General features: G+C 37.0%; 1 protein-coding gene across 4 annotated transcripts in view; it reads right to left on the bottom strand.

Annotated features, from left to right (window-relative positions):
• Positions 1–569: 569 nt before the first annotated feature.
• LOC101020164 overlaps positions 570–21,452 on the bottom strand; it is a 447,873-nt gene continuing 426,990 nt past the window's right edge. The window contains exons 5-7 of one of the 4 annotated variants that reach the window (XR_004183337.1): positions 13,082–13,154; positions 9,955–10,130; positions 570–1,336 (exon numbers count right to left, since the gene is read on the bottom strand). The gene's annotated coding sequence lies outside the window, so the exon portion shown is untranslated. Of the gene's footprint in view, positions 1,337–9,954; positions 10,131–12,361; positions 12,454–13,081; positions 13,155–21,452 lie in introns of all 4 variants that reach the window. The other 3 variants (XR_002520869.2, XR_644616.4, XR_002520871.2) reach the window with 3 other exon arrangements.

The following is a 21,452-nucleotide window of genomic DNA, read 5'->3' as shown; positions in this document are numbered from 1 at the left end:
GGCCTGATGATATCTGAGGTGAAACAGTTTCATCCCAAAACCATCCCCCAGCACCCTCCTGGTCCATGGAAAAAACTGTCTTCCACAAACTGGTCTCTTGGTGCCAAAAAGGTTGGGGACCAGTGAACTAAGGGACAAATCCAGTCAGTTTATCTTTCTATAACGCTTTCCTTGAAGCCCCAACCAGAGCCTTCCGTCAATTTTAATGTTGGCCAGACTGGGATTACATGGGTACCTTTATTTGCATTGGAAGCTACTGAAGGAAGGTTTTTAACTTGATACATTAACTTGATACTTAATTGACACAGCCATTAAGTAAGAAAAGGGAGCCAGACACGGTGGCTCATGCCTGTAATCCCAGCACTTTGGGAGGCTGAGGCAGGTGGATCACCTGAGGTCAGAAGTTCAAGACCAGCCTGGCCAACATGGCAAAACCCCACTGCTACTAAAAATACAAAAATTAGCTGGGCGTGGTGGCAGGAGCCTGTAATCCCAGCTACTCGGGAGGCTGAGGCACGAGAATTGCTTGAACCTGGGAGGCAGAGGATGCAGTAAGCCGAGATCGTGCCATTGCATTTCAGCCTGGGGGACAGAGCCAGACTCTGTTCCAAAAAAAAAGAAAGAAAGAAAGAAAGAAAAGGGATGTGGATATTGGAAAGGCATCAGTCAGTGTCTGTTATAGCTAGTGACTATTATAAACAAGATCTGCTGTCCTATCACAACCTTCTCCCACCTACTCTTCAAATTACATACACACACATACACACACACACGCCACTTTATTCTGCTCACTTACATTCAGCTTCTATAAATATCCTCAGTAGATTCATTTCATGAAAAGATAAACTTTTTTTGAGGAATATAACAATATAGATGTTATTTACCCAAGTTTCTATGTGTCTAAATCTGAGACACATAAGTACTGAGAAGTTCTGAGACTTCAATAATTTATTTAGTTAAGATTGAAATGAAATGAATTTCTGAATGTCCTCACTAGCTTTGCAGACTTTTCCCAGAGTTGATCAAAAGTCAATGTTCAATTGAACGTATCTGAGTCAATAAACATTTGTTGAGCATCAACAATCTGCCAGGTCTGTGCTAAAGTTACCAAGAAGAGTAAGACTGAATGTCTCCCTTTGGGAGAACCTGGTACAAAAAAACAGGCATGTGAACACATAACTACAATAGAGGAAGATGTGAGCACAAGTTAGATGGTGTCACAGTAGAAGAATACTTAATTCTACAGGGAGAGAAAGGCAGGAAAACTTCTCTGAAGACTTGATATCCGAGTTGAATTTGTCCCCATGTTTGTTGATTCTAGTGCATTTTCCACAACCTACAAATGAAAATTAAAAAGTGACGATAAGAAACGTACTTACAATAATATTTTAAAATATATTTTTGAATAAGAATACAACACAAAGTATGGATCTGAATATTAATGAAATATTTGGACTACTGCTTTAGCTTACCCAGAATGCATTCTGTTATTTTCACAGTTTATTGTAACTTCATAAATACAGAACATCTCACAATATGTTTGTGCCTACTGAAAAGCAAACAGCAAAGTATCTAATAATCCAAGAAATTGTTGTTTACAAAATATGCTAGACATTTTCACAATGATCTTCAGAAATATTTAAATTCTTATTTGTTTCCTATACTCATTATTTGAGAATAAGAGAGATTAAACATTTTTAACTATCTCTACCACACGATCATGGTCTAAACTATAAAAGTGTGTTGTGGCATTATACTGGAATCTCTTGATGATCAAGCTACACATTCCTGAAGGTATATACACCCATTTCAGAGTTTCATGGGGTGGAATTTCATGGCAGTCCTTAATGACTGTAAATTAGAATGCTTCCTTCTCTTTCAATGATTCATTTTTTTCATCACCATTTTAACTCAAGACACCTTGCCCAAGACTCAATTCTGTTCTGCCTAGAAAAATGTACCAAAGTGTTTTCAAATATTCTATTCTTTTAATTCTCACAATATCCCCCAAAATGTCCCATTTTATGTGGGTTTCATGAAACCAAGACATTTGGCTAAAGTGACAGATCTTGATTTTCCCACCTCAATTCCAGTTCTCTTTCCGATACCTCCCACAAGTCTTCACTAGGTCAGCAAGGGGCAGGGGGTATACTATAGGGTACACTGTATGGTACGGTCAATTTTGGTACAGTCAATTGACTGTATGGTACAGCTAAGTTTTAATTGCTAGTGTAGCAGGACAAGCCGCAGACAAAACCCCTCAGACACTGAGTTAAAGAAGGAAGGACTTTATTCGGCCGGGAGCTTCGGCAAGACTCATGTCTCCAACAACTGAGTTCCCTGAGTGAGCAGTTTCTGTCCCTTTTAAGGGCTCACAACTCTAAGGGGGTCCACGTGAGAGGGTCATGATCAATTGAGCAAGCAGGGGGTACGTGACTGGGGGCTGCTTGTACCAGTAATTAGAATGGAACAGAGCAGGACAGGGATTTTCACAGTGCTTTTCTATACAACGTCTGTAATCTATAGATAACAGAACCAATTAGGTCAGGGGTTGATCTTTAACTACCAGGCCCAGGGTGTGGCGCCAGGCTGCCTGCCTGTGGATTTCATTTCTGTCTTTTAGTTTTTACTTGTTTTTTCTTTGGAGGCAGAAATTCAGCATAAGACAATATGAGGGGTGGTCTCCTCCCTTACTAAAACAACAGGTATTTTCTGTTATTTCACCTAAGAAAGTTCTACTCGGTATTCTCTAAAGTGATTTGCTGCTCAAATAATCTTCCACTCCATAAGCCTGCATTTGCTGAGCTTCCTTCTTCAGCCAGGCTCCTCAGGAGTTCCTAATGTTTAAGTATAGTATGCATTTCAATAATCCAGGAGTCTTTATTAAGCACCTACTTATGTTTCCAGCGCTCTGCTAAGAAAAAGGCGACAAGAAAACTTTCTGTTTCTGCCTTCTAGAATGATTACAGTTTATTTCATTGTTAATATAAGCATCATAATGGCAGGGACTTAAGTAAACCGTTAAGTTTACTTAAGCCTAGCTTGCTTAACCCTTAAGCCTAGAACAGTATCTGACATTTAATCGTTTTTAAATAAGCAAATGCAGGTATATATGTAATATGCAAGTGAATTTTTAAGACCAGACAGTATATGATGGGTGTAACTGTGAAGAAGCAAATATAGCCAGTATGCTGTAGAGTGTAAAATTCTATGCCCAGTCACCCAAAGATTATTCATACAGGTATTAGGGACATTACTGGGACAACTAACAATTCCTGGCAGGCATCATAGCCATAGTGGAGAAAAGCCATAGCTCTTCTGGGCTGCGGTATAGCAAGAATTTTTACATAAATTTTTAGCTATTTAAAAACTTTAGAACACTTTTTTTCAAACAATAATATGTGCTCACAGGCATGAAAGTAACAACACCTGAGACTGATCCATTTATAAACATGATGATAACATCTGAGTAAGTGGAGTTAGAAGAGAATTAGGCCCTCAGAAAAGGAAAATAAGAACTTCTAGTCAAATAAAAAGAGAGTAGATTAGAAATAACAGAGACTATTATCTTAGCTAAAATTGGTGCAAGTTTCTGGGTTTGGGTTAATGTGAACTAAACTAAATCTGATAGCATATCAATTAAAGTTAGGTTAAGTTTGAGTACATACTGCAAGTTTTATAAGAACTGTTTGTTATTTTCATTTACCAGTATAGGTTTAATCATTCTCAACCAATTATCTTTGTCTTCAAAATACGAGCCTTTATGTGTGTTTATACAGACACGATTTTAGTTTAGACAAACCTTGCCTGGCTATTACGTGAAGGCACCTTTCTCAGAATGTTGCCTCAAAAGCTATAACATTAACTAAAATTTACTGAGCATTTTCCTTATTCAGGCAGAAAAAGAAACTGAGGTACAGAGGGTTTGCCCAAGGCCACATAATCAGCAAGTGGTGGGTTAGATCTGAACTCAGGAAGTCTGACTTCATAGCTGATGCTCTAAACGATTAAACAGTGTCTGTCTTGGTCTACTGCTTGGGATGCAAATACAGTCAAAATTCAATTTGTACAAATGTGTTTTACCTTCGTGATGAAATTTCTATAACATGAGTTTAATTCTAGAATGATATCCCCTTGCTATGTTATATGAACTATTTTGTATCTCACAATGGCATCAGTTGCCTATCTAGGAAATATGATTTAAATACTAGTCTGAAATCAACAAGATGGTAAATAAGGAGTTGGGAGGGGGGAGCAAGTATATATGATAATTTTAAACTCCACCCTGAAGAAGATATAATGGAAGTTGAACTAATAAAAATCCAGTTGACTTGATCTTTTAATTTTCCAGGAAAACAATCAAGAAAAGTGAGAACCTGACAATAGACATCCACGCAGAGGGGGCATAAAATTGCAAAACTAAAAACCCAGTTAAATAGGATGAGTTCCTGAGAGAAGTAAAAACTCTAGTGAAATAGCAATTAAAAAGGTATGAGGAAAGTATACTGGGGTAATGAGATAGAAGATTTTAGGAAGTCCTCAACCAAGATATTCTCCAGGCTTTGACCTTTCTTGTCAACCGTTTGAAAACTGTCATGCAAGAGAATCACCTTGTTAAAATACAAATTGCTGGCCATCATCCCCAGATTTTCTGATTCAATGGATCTGAGGTTTGGCCCAAGACTTTACATCGCTAACAATTTCCCAGGTGGCAATACTGCTGGTACAAGGACGACACTTTAAGAATCACTGCTTTAGAGTAATTGTTCTCAATACATATACAACCATCAGAAGGAGTATTCTCTAAAATGTCTACATTGTCAAGATTATGCCTTTATAATTAGTACCAAAGTATAGGCCAGAAAGAAAGGCTGGAGTTACTAAATCCACTTGAACAATTGCAGAAAAAAAGAAAAAAAAAAAAATCTACCCAAAGGCATGATCAACTCTAGGAACAAAAAGCAATCTGTTTGTTGAGGACCCCTCAACCAACATATTAAAAGGATACTTAACTAGACTACAGACTCTCACCGCCCTGTTTACTCTTAGCTAACACTCTCATCAATAAACTAGTGAGAGAGAACCCGCCCCCACATTTACTGCAATTATAGGTAAAACATATATATCAGTTACAATTACTCAGACTTTATCCCATATGCAATGGTGAGTCCTGGAGACTTTTAAGCAGGAACATGATCTATTAGACCTGAATCTTAGGAAATAAAAATAAATATCAAGTCTTCTCCAGTTGAAAATAATACCCAATTCAGACTAGCTTCAGCAAAATGAGAAGTATATTATCTTGGATACCAGTAGTAACTTAGAAAATTCATTTGTAGTTTTATCTACCTGCTCAAACAATACTACGAAGAATTTCCCAAATTTGTCTAGTGTTCCTGAGTCTGACTCTGATTTGCCATGCTCTAGTCTCCTGTCAGCCTGAACCAATCCCTATGGCCTGGGGCATACGCTACTCTCACTGACCGGAACAGGTCAAGCGCCCTCCTTTACAGCCAAGGGTAGGCTAGTTCCACCCAAACCACGTGGAGAAAAGCGAGAGCGCAGAGAGGTGGGTTCCACAGGGAAAAAGAGAATAAGTGGTAAAAATAAGGGTTGCTAATGTCACAATCCTTGCGATAAACATGTTTAAGTCTGTGTGTTTAACCCAACTTATGCCATGCTGGTTTGACCATGGACTCCTTACGAATGATCACTTGAACATTGTTGCTGCATGGATTACGGTGTGGGACCTTGCTCGAGATATACTGACATGCCACGAGATACCAACCCCTTAGTTTCAGGAAATTGGAAGGTTGAGTTGGTCAGAGCCACAGATCCAGTCACCTTGGAACCTGATCAGCCCTGCCCACAGTCCCAATTCTCCTCTAGTTTATCCTATGTCTTAGTCTGTTCAGATTGCTATACCATAGACTGGGTGGCTTAAAAACAACACAATATTTTCCTCCTAGTTCTGGAGGTTGGAAAGTCCAAGATCAAGGGACGATAGGTTCCAAGTTTCCTGAGGGCCCGCTTCTTTAGAAATAGCTGTCTTCTCACTGAAATATCATACGGCAGAAGGAGCAAGGAGCCTCTTTTAGGCCACCTTTATAAGGGCACTTACTCCATTGACGAGCACTCCACCAATATGATTCAACTGCCTTCCAAAGGCCCCACCTTCTCATCCCATTACCTTGGGGGTTATCTTTACCTCCAAGGGGGTACAAAAATATTCGGACTATAGCACCCCAGGATCACATAGTTATCTTTTTGTTTTTTCATATGTCTGGACATGAAAGAGTTTGGAAAACATTGCGCTAGCAAACAAAGTAACACAGGTCACGTATTTTCCAATTACTCCTATAATTATCCCAGTGGAAAGAGCTTCTTGGTATTTCAAAGTCAAAATCATGTGTATACAACTAGCAGCCTTAATTGTTATGCTGTTACCCAAGTAAGGTAGATCATAAATCTCTTATAAAAGTGGCTTACACTTTCTCAAAAGGAGAAGGAGAAAAAGGAAAGTGAATAGAGATGATGGAGACAGGATAATCAGTCTCCCTCACTAGTGCCTCAGGTACTTAAGTGATTGAGAGCTGCTTGTTTCTACTTTGCATACAACTTGCTTGAGGTCAAGTTTCAATGGCTACCAAAGGCTTGCCAAACACCACCTTCAAAACAGACCTAAACAGAGGTTCCTCCAAAATAGTTATGCCAGCCTTCACAACAGTAACTCAGAAGTAATTCTTTCCTTGAAAATCCCAAGCTAAAAATGATAAGAACTCTATACCTCTCAATTCTCTATTATGAACAGTGCAAGGAATAAATGCTCTGGGACTGAATTTGATGTAGTTATGGTACAATTGTTTAGTTAGTTTTAAGGACATGGATTTAACTCAAGCTCAGAAATCAGCTTGTCATCTTCCCCTGGCTCCACAAAAGCCTGAGCAGAGTATATCATCCACTGGTTTGAGACAATTCTGGCAAGAGTCCAGTGAGAAAATATTGCATGCCAGGTTCATGTGCAGTTATCTACAGTGTTTCAACCAAAATTCTCTGAATTTAAAAAAAAAAAAAAAAAATGGGAGGGGACTCATAAAATGATAACCAACACCACATTTAGAAGAAATTTTAGCTTTCAAGAGCCTCATTGCGGAATCACACAAAAATGATTTTAAAAGCCAAGTCTGGGAATGAGACATACAGTTCTGGGTCTTCAACAAATTCTGACAAGATTTCACACACTGTCAGAGAGGTTCTTTTTTGTTGCCCAGCTTCCCTGCAGTGGGAGAGGGGACAGAGCCAATGCCCCAACCTCCCTGCACTTGGGGAGCCACTTTGACCCAATTCCAGAAGCCCAAGGGCTGTCCTTAATTAGCATTGTAATTTATATTGCACAATTATGCAAATTGGGTACATAAACAAAATTATCCTTTCAGTTTGGCTTTGCTACCCGAGAAATGCAAAGCCAGTTAAAGATAAGAATAAAGAAAACAGAATACATTTGCTTTAATGCAATGCACCATTTCCTAATTTATCCTTTCTTTTGTTTTACTCTTTCACTTTGCACTTGGGGTTTTTAAAAATTTTTTCTTTTCCCTTATTTTTTTTTTTTTCTTCCTTTTATGCTTTTCTCCCCTTTATATATACTTGGCTCTTTTTCCTTGAGAAATTTTCCATCTCATTAATTCTCCTGCAGCAATTCATAACTCTTTGGGGGCATTCCTTTGTTTTTTGATATGACTACTACCTGACTGTCTATCGTTTCCCTTTTTTTTTCCCCTTCCCAGATTCTCTCCTTTCTACTGGCATCCTTTTCCATTTTACTCCATTTTCCTCAGTTAGGTTGACTTGCTTTTATACCTGTGTGATGCTCCTTGCCAGATATCTAGCAAATGCCCCCAGGATCCAATCATTTTTTTCCTAAGAAAGCTGAAAATAAGCATGGCAAATAACAGAGCTTGGAAGATAGGAAACTTTAAAATACAAAGCCCAGTGAAATCTACCTGGAAGCCAATCCCTAGAGGCAAGAGACAGTAATTCAAATAAGTGTTACTATCAGGTAATCAATCAATGAATTCAGCATAACAAAGATCACTTTCCAACGCTGGAAAGTTATTCATATTTCAATTGAGCTAGCCCTTTTAAACAGCCTTAAAATTGTATAAAAGATAAGAAAATTTAAAATATGGAAAACTGGTAGAAAATAAACCTAGATAAAGCTGGTTTTGGAAGAACAGTGGCTACTGTGATTGACAGCGGGGGGACTGACTGTTACGGGGATTTATAGCAGAAGTACTTGAACAGAATTGTGAAGAGAATAGAACTGTGCATTGCTTTATCTGCCCAGAACCACAGCTCCCATGGGAAACACTCCACTTCATTCTACAATCTTCTGGCTGCAGCAAAAGCTGTCAAATTAAAACATAACCCAAAGGGTACCGAACCCAACTTGAGAAAATCATAGCATCCTCCCTTTGGCTATAACTTTTTCCACATGAATAACATTCAAATGCCTTGCAGAGCCTCCTATACATAATTTTAGTCCCTATCCGCCTCCCTGCCTCTACCTTATTTCCTACATTTTTCCCATTTGCTTACGAGGTTCTAGCCATCCTGGCTGCCTAATATTCTCAGCTCATTGCGTTTGTACCTTTCATCCTCTCTGCCTGCCATCATTTTCCTGATTTTTTTGATGGCTGTTTTTTCTTGTCATCTGGGTCTCTATTTAGATGTTATCTCAGATAAATACTCTCTTATATATCTAATATTGACCTCCACTCCTCCACCCCATCAATCATTTGCTATATATTACCTTGTTTTAACATAGTACTATTTGAAATTAGCTTATGTATTTCTCTTATATAGGTATTTGCCTCTTGGATATTTATTATATATTTTAACTTACTTATTCCCTGTCTCTCTCTATAGAATATAAGATCTTGTTTGTCTGGTTCACTGCTGGATTCACAGTACTACAGACAGTGTCAGACATATAAAACATTTTCAAAATATTCTTGATTTAAGAAAATGAATAGATAATAGTTTTAGAATGCACCATGACCTAAACCTAGCCAAAGTTTTCCATCCCCACAATTAGTGTTGTTTGTGATTAGAAAAAAAAAAGTCAAGCAGTCAAGCATCTCTTTTTGGGCATTGAATATTTGGACTAAAAGATAGAAAGCTCACAGTAACTATGGTTTCCACTAAGTGGACTAAGTGAGGAAGACACTGCGGGGCGGGGGTGGGGGTGGGGGTAGAGCGGGGGTGGAGGGAATTGGTGGAGTGTGGTGGAAGGTGGTGAGGTGGCTGCGGCAGAGGTGGAAACAAAGTTTGGTCAGTCTTTACTCCCTGGTTTCTGCTATTCCTGAGGCCCAGCTGCATTCCTGTACTTGGTTTCTATGAAACCCCTCAGAGAAAGGGGGAAGTACCTTCAGGGTACTTCCTACGATTTCTGCTTTTTCTTAAACTGATATAAATTGGTTTTTAACCTTTTGTAATCCATAAAAGTAACACGTAACAACATGAAACAACATTATAACATTAGGATTAGGAAGTTAAAATCGAGGACAAAATTAGAATTTGAATCAAGGTTCTGCTATTTATTAATCTGTGCCATGGAGGACCAATTTATTAATTTATTAATCTCTTCAAAGTTTATCTTCTTTATTTAAAAAAGAGCAATAATAGAACCTATCTGATAAAGGCATTAGAAGGGTCAAATGTAATTATCTATGCAAAGGTTTTTAAATGCCTGAATATATAGTAAGTTCTTAACTATGGAATTTTAATGTTACAGCCTGGCCAAAGGGTGAAAGTCTGCCTTAAATTGGTATTTCAAACCTACCCTCATTGATGTGTCTTATTTTCTGTGGCACATTCTGCATTCTCATTTGTTTTAGAATATTTCCTAGACTCCTGTTATGTTCAGTATGTATTGAGAGTTGGGCTTTATACCTTATTCCATGAAAATTTATGCATATCTCATTTTTGATGTATCGTTTTTTGCTAGATGTCCACAATAGGGCATTTATGAACAAATAAAATACTTGGTGCTGTGAAACTGGGGACATGATGATATGGACTGATCCTCTTCAAGTGTAGCTTGGTAAGTGCCAGGCAGGTATCCCATTCTGTGAAGAGAAGAGTAAATTCACAAGTTGAGATCCTGTAAAACAAACAGCCGAAGGTTGCCCCTCCTACTTCTCTTGGTAATGGTCCTCACTGCCTATTCTAAAATGTAGGTTGTTACAATAAGAACAAAGAGCTGTACATGAACATGAACCTGGAGAGGGGCTTGGACTAGACCAACCTTTGTGGATGAGGTGTGAGATACCACTTTGCTGCTCCATGGTAAAGGCCTGTAGCCTAATGTCTAGTCTGCAAACATTCTGTAAGTGAGCTCCACTCTCACCACATTAATAAGCAAGATGTGTCACAACAATGGGGTATGGTGGTGGGGGTGTTTGTGGGGAACAGGCATGTCCCAAGACCAATCAGACTAAAATCCAAGGAGCAATGAAGGATAGGAAAAGCAAATGTAGCAGAGAGCAAACACAGCTTTTTAGCTACCATGTATTTCCTAAAAATGTAGAAGTTTTCAAAATGTAATTTTATAAAATAAAGTCAAAAGTATACAAGTAAAAAATTTCTAAAACCTACATGAAATTTAATTAATATTGATTTTAAAATTGTTGATATGTTTTAATATGTTCCCTCTCCTTAACCAAAATTGTAAATCAGATTTTGCTTAGTGACAGAATAAGATCTCTACTGGGCTTTCAATTCCCAGGCAAGATTTAGGAAGAGATAATGGGGAAGGGGAAAAAATGCAAGACAAAAAGACTAGGTGTGTTTTAGTATAGTAGATCAGAGTAGATTCATAGGAGATTGAACACTTTGATTTTCTGCCAAGTTTTGGAAGTGGAATTCAGAAAAAGACCAGATTATGTGTGATATATTTTTTTGTTTACATCCAAGTTGTGTGTGTGGAATTTTGTGGCTCTTCTAATCCAGCAATAACCAGGTAAAAAATGTAATGGAAAAAAATCTTTCTAATTTTCACAAAAAGCATAAACTTGTCAGAAGTATATTAAAACATATGTATTAGTCCTATAAGAAAATTTGAACACATGGAGAGAGAATGCCATTACATAAGGTCAAATATTATAAATTGATTATTGAAATCATCTATACATTACTAAGATAAAGTAGTAATGCATTATTAGGTATTGTTTTAACATCCTATACAAATTATATTTGCTAGCGTTTCTTCTAGAAATTTGCGATTACCTTCTTAAGCATTACCCTCAGTATTTTTAAAAAATTTTCTGCATGTTATATTCTTTCTCATTTTTTTCTTGCTTCTTACTCCTTGTAAAATATTAAAGAATTTTTTCTTTAAAAATATTAGTTCTGTGATTTACTTGTTGATTTTCCAATTTCTTGAATTCAATTATATTTGTGTTCCTTCTAAGTTTCATCTTTGCTTTATTGTAGTCCAGTTAAGTCCCTGTGATAAAGACATGATTCTTTTACATTTCTTTTTAATAGACTGTTAAAGCCTATGAATTTGTCTCTAAGAACAGGTTTGGTGATACATCAGTGTTAAAATGTGGTGCTGTAATTTAGTAGGTTCCTAAATGGCCTACAATTATGGTTTAGTTTTCTTTCTGTCCCAATAGTTATTTAGGCAAATAGCTTGCTTATTTTAATGTTATTATTGATTTGTTGTTTGTTTTTAATATTTTGGGGGAATGTTTTTATGAAAACTTTTTTTTTTGTATTATTAAGTTGTGACTTTATGTAATTCCTGAAATTTCTGTTATTTATTATTATTATCTTGTTCTTAACGAATACTAGTCTATTTTGGTAAATAAATCATAGATGGCTGAAAAGTGTGTAGTTCTGTTTGTAGGGTACAAATCCTTTTAAATAACAGTTATTAACTTTGTCTTTTATTGCCTTGATTTTAGTTATTTAAATTATATGATTCTTGACTAGTGATTTGATAAGATACACAATGTTTATATTTTATATTTATTTTGTATGTCTCCTTAAAATGTCTACGTATGTTTCTTATGCTTTATACCTGTGTTAGTATCAAAGCCAAGAATGAAGCAACATAGTTGTCCCTGCCCAGTGAGGACAAAAATATTAATACATCTTTCCTTCTGTACTCCTTTTATTCCTTCTCTTCACATCCACATTCCCTTTCTACTTTTTGCCAATATAATCTATGTTTTAACATCAAATTATTGTCGATTTGTAAATCTTTTTAAAAATATTTAAATCTTTTATTTTGCCAATGATTTTCACATTTGTATTTATTCTAAACATATTACTCGTGTTTCTATAAACCCACCTTTGTGTTGGTTCACCACTGTGTCCCTGTCCCCTACACAGAGCCTGGCACATCATATGCTCTCTGGAATTCTGTTAGGGATGCATTGCAGACTGACAGGAGAAAGAAAATATGAACCTAAACCAAATGAAACATTAACTCTCATAATAAACATTGCTTCTGTTAGCATGTTACCACCATGATTATAGTAAATCCATAGAGTGGATCACACTACTCAAAATGAAAACTTTGTGATTTCCTGTGTGTTAATGCTCTTTTTTTTTTTTTTTTTTTGAGACAGAATTTCGCTCTTGTTGCCCAGGCTGGAGTACAACGGCAGGATCTTGGCTCACCGCAACCTCTGCCTCCTGGGTTCAAGCAGTTCTTGTGCCTCAGCCTGCCGAGTGGCTGGGACTACAGGGATGCACCACCATGCTTGGCTAATTTTGTATTTTTAGTAGAGACGGGGTTTCACCATGTTGGTCAGGCTGGTCTTGAACTCCTTACCTCAGGTGATCCGCCTGTCTCGACCTCCCAAAGTGTTGGGATTACAGGCGTGAGCCACCACGCCTGGCCTGTTAATACTCTTGAGAGGTGAGATGAGCACATTAACTTCATTGTTGTTAGCTCTTTTAATGAATTCACCTGTAAATAATGGTACGCATTGGTCTCAAACTCTCAGCTACACATTGTAATCACATGAGAAGATTTTTAAAAGATCCTTATAACCTGGCTACTCACCAGACCAATTCAATTCAGTTCTCTCTGGTTGAGACCCAGGCATCAGTATTTTCTAAAGTTCCTGATGCGACTGCTGAATGCAGTTAAGAACAAAAACATAGGAGAATGAATGGAGTCTAAACCTTCACTAGTTATGCCTCTGGATATAATTCAATATAAGAAAGAGCTTTTCTGGATACTTAAAAAGTGATCTTGGTAGGCCAGGCACAGTGGCTCACAACTGTAATCCCAGCACTTTGGGAGTCCAAGGCGGGTGGATCACGAGGTCAGGAGTTTGAAACCAGCCTGGCCAGCATAGTGAAACCTCGTCTCTACTAAAAATACAAAAATTAGTCGGCGGCTTGGTGGCACACGCCTGTAGTCCCAGCTACTCAGGAGGCTGAGGCAGGAGAATCGCTTGAACCCAGGAGGCAGAGGTTGCAGTGAGCTGAGATCGCACCACTGCACTCCAGCCTGGGCCACAGAGCGAGACATCATCTCAAAAAAAAAGTGATCTTGGGAAACAGAACTTTCTAAATGATAGAAAAGCAGTTGCATCATTCAGTAACCATTTCCTCATTTCCAACATGCAGATGATTGGGAGTGTCACGCTCTGTTTTGCTGTGAAGATGGAGACAAGAGTTAGTCAAATCGCTTAGTTTAAATCAACTTGGAAAACAGATCATAATCCAGTTTTTCAAAATCAAGAACTTTGATCCTGTGGCTACTTTTTAATAAATTTAACATTGATATGAACAGAATTGGTAAACTTAGTAAACAAACTCAGAACTCTTAGGAAAAAGACAATGTCTACAGATAAGAAATTAGCTTTGTAGAGCTGAAACCTCTTTATTCCTGGCATCTTCCTTGCTAAGTCAATTATTAAACTGGTAATGTCTATTCATTTTATTATTTGTGCTGATGTTTATAAACACGCTATTATAAATATGCCTAATGCTTGGCATATAGCTTTTTTTTTTTTTTTTTTTTTTTTTTTTTTTTTTTTTTTAAGATGGAGTCTTGCCCTGTCATCCAAGCTGGAGTGCAGTGGTGTGATCTTGGCTCACTGCAACCTCTGCCTCACAGGTTCAAGCGATTCTCCCGCCTCAGCCTCCTGAGTAGCTGGGATTACAGGCACATGCTACCACACCTGGATAACTTTTTTGTATTTTTTAGTAGAGATGGGGTTTCACCATGTTGGTCAGGTTGGTCTCAAACTTCTGACTTCGTGATCCGCCCGCCTCGGCCTCCCATAGTACTGGGATTACAGGTATGAGCCCCCGTGCCCGACCGGCATCTAGTCTTAACCATATTTTGAAGATAGATTTCTTTGTAAAAGAATCTAGATTTTCAAATATAGATAGCTTGATGGAAATATATCAAGCAAGCTGGGCACGGTGGCTCATACCTGTAATCCCAGCACTTTGGGAGGCTGAAGTGAGAAGACCACTTGAGCCCAGGAGTTCAATACCAGCCTAGGCAACATAATGAGTCCCTGTCTCCAAAAATAAAAAGGAAAGGAAGCAAAATACCTAACAGAATAGAATCCATGGACTTTCATCTTACAGAAAAATAATCAAGAAGATAATGTAAGTTAAGCATCTTCTTTAGTGATTTTCACATAGTGCAGTGGTTCTCAAATAGTGGACTGGGGCCAGCAGCACGAACATCACTTGGGAATTTTAGAAATGCAAATTTTCTGGGTCTACCCTTATTGAACAGAATCTGAGATTTGAGCCCGGCAATCTTTGTTTTAATAAGGCCTCTCTGTGATTCAGTTATACTCTAAAGTTTGAGAAGTTCTCACACAGTAGAAATGCTATGAAAAGGCACTGATTTTTATTATGTTTAGAAAAAAAAATTGTCCATAACAAAAGATAATATTTGCCCAGAAGTTGATTTTTATCTCTAGCACAAATAATCAGGGTACTTATCATTCTATTATATTTTTTCATTACATGTCAAAGATTCATAAGTAGTTTGCAACAGCTTTCTTCATACACTTAAGTAATCATTAATTCCTTACATTTGCTTTAAAAAATTCTTTAAAACAGCAGAGTTAGATTTCACATGTACTTTACTTACCTCATCAAGATAATGTTTCTGTAATGATCTCGCTTATATGTTGCATAATTAGATCTAATATCTCTCTAATGAGATACACCATGTTATCTGGAACCAGCTGTTCTATCCTGGATAGCAAAGGACACTTTACACTAAATTTTCCGAGACACTCAAGAATAATAAAAGTGGTCATTTCATAAAATTATATTTTCTTCCTTTCTTTAAGAATCTAGTTGTTTTTGAATTGATATAGATATTCACAACAGCTCAAAGGACTAAGGGAGTCAGCTAGTTTTGGCAGGAAGCATAATGTGTAATAATTATTACGCTGGGAGAATAAAGACTCTCAGTTCTCACAACTGTAAACAGTAAACTGAGAGTATAGACCAGTTTTTTCTAATATCTTCGCATTTGCATATTTACCATACATCTGAAATTTTCACATTACAGTTTTTAAAATAATATTTTTATATGAAGCGTATATTTATTTATTAAAAAAGAGTTGTAAGTAGCCTTAGAAATGTTGTCGTCCTTTTTTCAGTGACTGCTTATGTATGTTTAATAAATATGAGAGGGAAGTAAGTAGACATATATACCTATGGGGCTTGCTTTATTGATTATTCACTCACAAAAATATCTATGTGCATTTTTAATACAGACAAATGAATACACAATAGACATATGTGGATATGCAAAGTGAAGTGCATGAAGGCACAGCCACTCATTTACATTCAGTAGCATTCTCACCTCCCTGCTCAAATGTAAATACGTAACTATTTATCTAAACTGTATTTGCTTGTTAATGAAACCAGAGCATGCAGCATTTTATGAAAGTGTGGTGAATTAATGGATAAGATTTCCTCCCCTCCCTACAGCCTGAGTCTCTACAGAAGAGGAAATTAAGGGAGACAAACTGAACTGTGATGCTTGGGGACTCCCTTGATTCTGCCTGTCACCGTTTTTAAGCTGGCTCAAGGCCTCAGGGGAGTCTGGCTGTTCTAGCCTTCCTCAGCCAGCCAGACGGTAACGGTCCACTGCTTTTATTCATTACCCTGAATGTAATGCACTAAATTTAACAAGTAACACACTCAGCGGGAATTTATTGGCCTTTTGCAGCATGATTGCAAGGTAGGATATGGATATGGATTCCAATTACTGTTGACACCCAGATAAGAAGAACAAAGCCTGTATATAATTATTAATCAAAGTTGATATCTTAGGGAAATGAAATTAAATAAATAAATACATATCTCTATACTATGTGATGCAAACATTCCCAAGTTTGAAAAACTCTTTCTGGTTACACAATAGACGCATTCCAATTAAATATAGCAAAATAAAAGAGCAACATGTAGAGGCAAATGTTCTTATAAAGCAGCAACTTTCACATAAAAATAGCTTATGGAGCAGATGTATGGAAACTAACAAATTCCAAACGGAGACTCATAAGTAATGTGTAAATAAATAGCCAAATAAACAGCAGTCTTTAAATAAGGATTTAATATTTTAATTAGAAAAATAATCCACATAATATTGTTATTCCAGAAGGTAGTTATATAGAGATCTACTAAAATAGAAGTAATTTTTTAAAAAAAATATAGTATTACATTTTCATGTCTACAGTACTAGAGTTACCCACTCATGAAAATTTTTGTTGGCCTATAGGTAGATATTTATGATGAACCTCAAAGTCCTTGGGTTGCAACAGGAAAATGGCTGGAACCAGATTCATTAACTCACTTCACACAAGGATTTGCTATTGAGATTGTTTGTTTTATTTGTAAAGGCAATAGGGAAACACAAATATAAAAGTATAGAAGAGAATGAACATGATTTTATTTTATCACACTGTGGATGAAAAATGTTGAAGAATGTAAGTCATACAAAAACAAAAAGGGAACATCACCTTCTATGTGATTAACCCAAATGACCAATTTAAATTAATGAAATAAGAGGCAACATGCATCACGGGTAAAGGCTTGAACCCTCACATTATACAGAATCATATCCTGGTTTCAATAATTACTAGCTTTCTGACCTTGAGCCACTAATTTAATCTCTCTTAGCCTGTTTCCTCAAGTGTAAAATAGGGACGACTATAGTAGCTACTTGCATTGTTATACTAAAATAAAATAATCCCAGTAAATTACGTAAGATCATACTGGGTGCAAAGTAAATACTCAATAAACATTAGCATTTTATGTTATTTTGTATTAATTTAACCTATTCAGTATTAAAACTTATTAAACTAGAAAGCAAATATCATCAAAACCTTTCTTTTATTCCTGGATATGCTTTAGTATAAATTTTGTTAATGAAGAAAAGGGACATTTTATTCCTCTATGCATCGGTACGGATTTGAGTCATGGTTTTTTACCACAGTCTTGTCACATAACTGTGTGAAGTTAAATTGTGCTTCTGATACTCAGCATATTTAATGTATAACATTGACCCGATGATATCTGCCTTTGAGGGCATACAGGGGAAATTGGAGGAAACGTACATCTGTAAGTATGTCCCTGAGATTCCGCATGTGGGCTAGCACTACCCAAATATGGAGCTATTTATTATTAAGGTTCTATACATGGACTCTTGTGTTTCGTCATCAATGTGATCCCTCCAGTATGATTCCCAGTAGGTAGCAAATGAAGGCTGAAACATGCTAATTGGTCTTTTCAAGACTTCAGAGTTAATAAAATGGCAGAGCAAGAGCCTAACTCACCCTAGCTCAGAGTAACCTGTTCTTTCTTCTACAGAAACTGCCCTCAGTAGGTGAAGAAGTAAAGGTAGATAACTGACAAAATATGTGTGTGTGTGTGTCTGTGTGTGTGTGTGTAAAAAGCATATGCTGTTGATCATGACGGTTGGTACACAGTTTGGGTTTTAAACAGAGAGTGGCTAAATGAAAATCATCGAAGTTCTGCCATGTTTTTTTCTGAATTTCCTAAGAGTGTCATGGAGGTTACCTAATTGAAGCCATAAATAATTGAAATAATGAGACAAAATTATCTGCAGAGAGCTAAAGAAGTACTTCAATGTCAATATCACCTACTGATGCTTTGAGGGCTAAGTCTTCAAAAGACCCATAAAGCCAAAGGAAGCAGTGAAGTAACATGGATTCTGTCAACCTTAGGGAATCCTAGTATAACAATAAAACGATTATTTAAGCCACACACATTAACCAAACCTAACAATCGAATACTATCACATTATAGATATGTCTAATTATTTTTTCATTTGAATTTTGTCATTATGCTGGAACAATTTTTATTTCAGAATACATGGGATTTTCATGTAAAAACTGTTGAGATAAAGTTAGAGGCCTAGTCTTCTGAATCAGAGAAACATGAATAATACATGATCTTTTAAACATTAAGAAAGGATAAATTAAACAAAATAGTACTTTAAGTAAATAGTGAGTAAATGTTTACATTGAAGGAAATTCATTCATTCATTCATTCTTGAGTGATATCTTAAGTGCCTTCTCTCAACTAGTTCTGTGCTAGCAATGAGGATACAGCACTAAATCAGATAGAGGAGATCACTGGCCTCATAGGTATTTAGATTCCAGTAGTGGAGAAAAATATGAAATAATCATTGATATGGTTTGGCCATGTCTCCACCCAAATCTCATCTTGAATTGCAACCCACAGAATTCCCACGTGTTGGGGAGGAACCTGGTGGGAGGTGATTGATTTATGGGGGCAGGTCTTTCCTGCATTGTTCTCATGATGATGAATGGGTTTCATGAGATCTGATGGTTTTAAAAACAGGAGTTTCCCTGGACAAGCTCTCTCTTTGCCTGTTGCCATCCATGTAAGACGCGACTTGCTCCTTTTTGCCCTCCACTATGATTGTGAGGCCTCCCCAGCCATGTGAAACTGTAAGTTCATTAAATCTCTTTCTTTTGTAAATTGCCCAGTATTGGGTATGTCTTTATCAACAGTGTGAAAATGGACTAATGCAATCATATAATTACAATTTTGACAAGGATACTGACTGCAGTGGAAATCTACATGAGGATTTAAACCCAGTCTTGGGTAAGGGGTCAGAAGGGTCTCAACAGGACATAATTTCACATGTGCTAACTCACTCAACCCTCATACCAACCTAATGAGATCACTACTGCTATAGTCACCTGGTTCACAGATAAGAAAACTGAGGAACAAAGGCATTAAATACCTCAATAAGTCACAGAGCCAGTAAGGGATAGACCCAGCATCCAAACCCAGGTTGCTTAGTTTTAGATTCTTCTTGTAACCACTCACTGTGCTATAGAAGTCTATGCATCTGTGAGAGGATAATGAGAACACACTCCAGCTAGAAATCGAGGCACCTGGGAAAGCCTGAGTGGGGAAGAGCTTGGTACCGGAAAACAGGACTGTCTAAAGTCCTGTTCTTGAGAACAAGAACTGTCTGAGTTCTGTTCTTTTGAAATGTGAAAAATTATTACAAATGTGAAAAATTATGTATATAATTTTAAATTGTCTAATAGCCACAGTGAAAAAGAGCAAAATGCAACAGATAGGTATAGCCACCATGGAAAACAATTGGGCAATCTTATAAAATAAACATGCCCTTACCATACAATTTAGCAATTAGACTCTTGAGCCTTTACACTAGACAAATACAATTCATGATTATACAAAAACCTGTATAGAAATGATGAGAGCAAAAACAGGAACCAACCTAGTACTTAAATGGGCGAGTAGTTAAATAAAATTTGTGGTACATCCCTACCAGGGGATACTACTCAGCAAAAAAGAAGAATGAACTATTAAAATGACTTGGATTAAACTTCAGAGAATTATACTAAGGGGAAAAAAAAGGCAATCCCCAAAGGATACACACTGTATGATTTCATTTACACGAAATTCTTTAAATGACAAAATTCTAGAAATGGAGAAAAGACTAGTAGTTGCTAGAGATCAGGACTGGTGCGGGAACAGGGCACAGGAAAGAGGGCAGAGTGATTATCAAAGGGAATTATAAGGAATCTGTGATGAAGGAACAGTTCTGTACTCTGATGTGGTGGTAGATACACCTACACATGTGATAAAGTTGCACAGAACTAAACACCTACACACACTCACAAACACACACACAAATGAGTACAATTAAAATTAGGAAAAGATGAATAAGATAGTATCATTGTCAATATTCTAGTAACAATATTGTACTAAGATGTGCAAGATATTGCTATTGGGAAAACTGGATAAAGGCTACACAGGATTTCTCTGCATTATCTTTCACAACTGCATGGAAATCTAGAATTATCTCAAAACAAAAATGTTAGTTACAAGAAAAGAAATATGAAATACATTTTTCTTAGTTAATCAAATATATTCAAAGCCTTTTTATTTCAACATATGAAACTATATGAAAAGTATTGAGATATTTTACACTTTTCTTATATTGTCCCTTTGGGCTAGCCCCATTCCAAGTTCTCAGTAGACACATGTGGCTAGTGGTGACTATACGAGACAGCACAGGTGTAGAAGAACACAGAGACAAGAGGTGGGCAGAGGCTAAAGGTAGGGAGGGTGAGGTCATAAAATGTAGAGTCTTCGCAAGGGCACACAGGCCTCATGTGCACTCTCCTACTGCTTTCTCCCTTGCTCATTCTCCTTCAGCCACACTAGACTCCTTACGGCTCCTGGAAAATGCCAAGCACACACGCTCTGGCCTTGGGCACCTTGCTCTTCATGCTTTCTCTGCCTGGAACTTTCGCCCCTGGATACCTCTCTGACATGCTCCCACACCTGGAATGGTCTCTGCTCAGATGTCTGTCATGAGGTCTTCCCTGATCTACTTCTATAAAATAGCAAATGCCACCTTTCTATGCCTCCCTCCATCACCCATTATATGGCTTTCATTTTCTTCATCATACTTATATCATCTGACATTCTATATATACATATGCATTTATATATTTGTCAGTCTTCTACAGAGGGCAGGGGTATTGTCTGCTTTCTTTGAGATATATTTCCCAGAGCCTGGAAGAGCTCCTGGCACACAGTATACATGCAATGAATATTTGTTGAATCAATTGTTTGAGGAATAAATGATGTATGTTTAATTCCTTCATAGTTTTCAAACGAACTACCTCAAATAAAGTCTACACATATTTTCCTTAAAATCAAAAACTGACATAATGAATTTCAGAACTTGGGTAAAGTTTCCTGGGTGTTTAAAGCGTGAGGCACAAAAGCAATCTCTTTGCATTCCAATAAAAATCAATAAAATATTTTTCATGCACAGATTAAACTCATGGCTAAAAGTTATGTTTGTTTTTTTAACATTGCTAATTCTTTTAGACAGCTCTTAT

The sequence above is a fragment of the Papio anubis genome, chromosome 4 (genome assembly GCF_008728515.1).
Source record: "Papio anubis isolate 15944 chromosome 4, Panubis1.0, whole genome shotgun sequence".
NCBI classification, from domain to species: domain Eukaryota; kingdom Metazoa; phylum Chordata; class Mammalia; order Primates; family Cercopithecidae; genus Papio; species Papio anubis.
The sequence above is the reverse complement of the archived record's forward strand: the minus strand, read 5'-3'. Positions and strand labels throughout refer to the sequence as shown.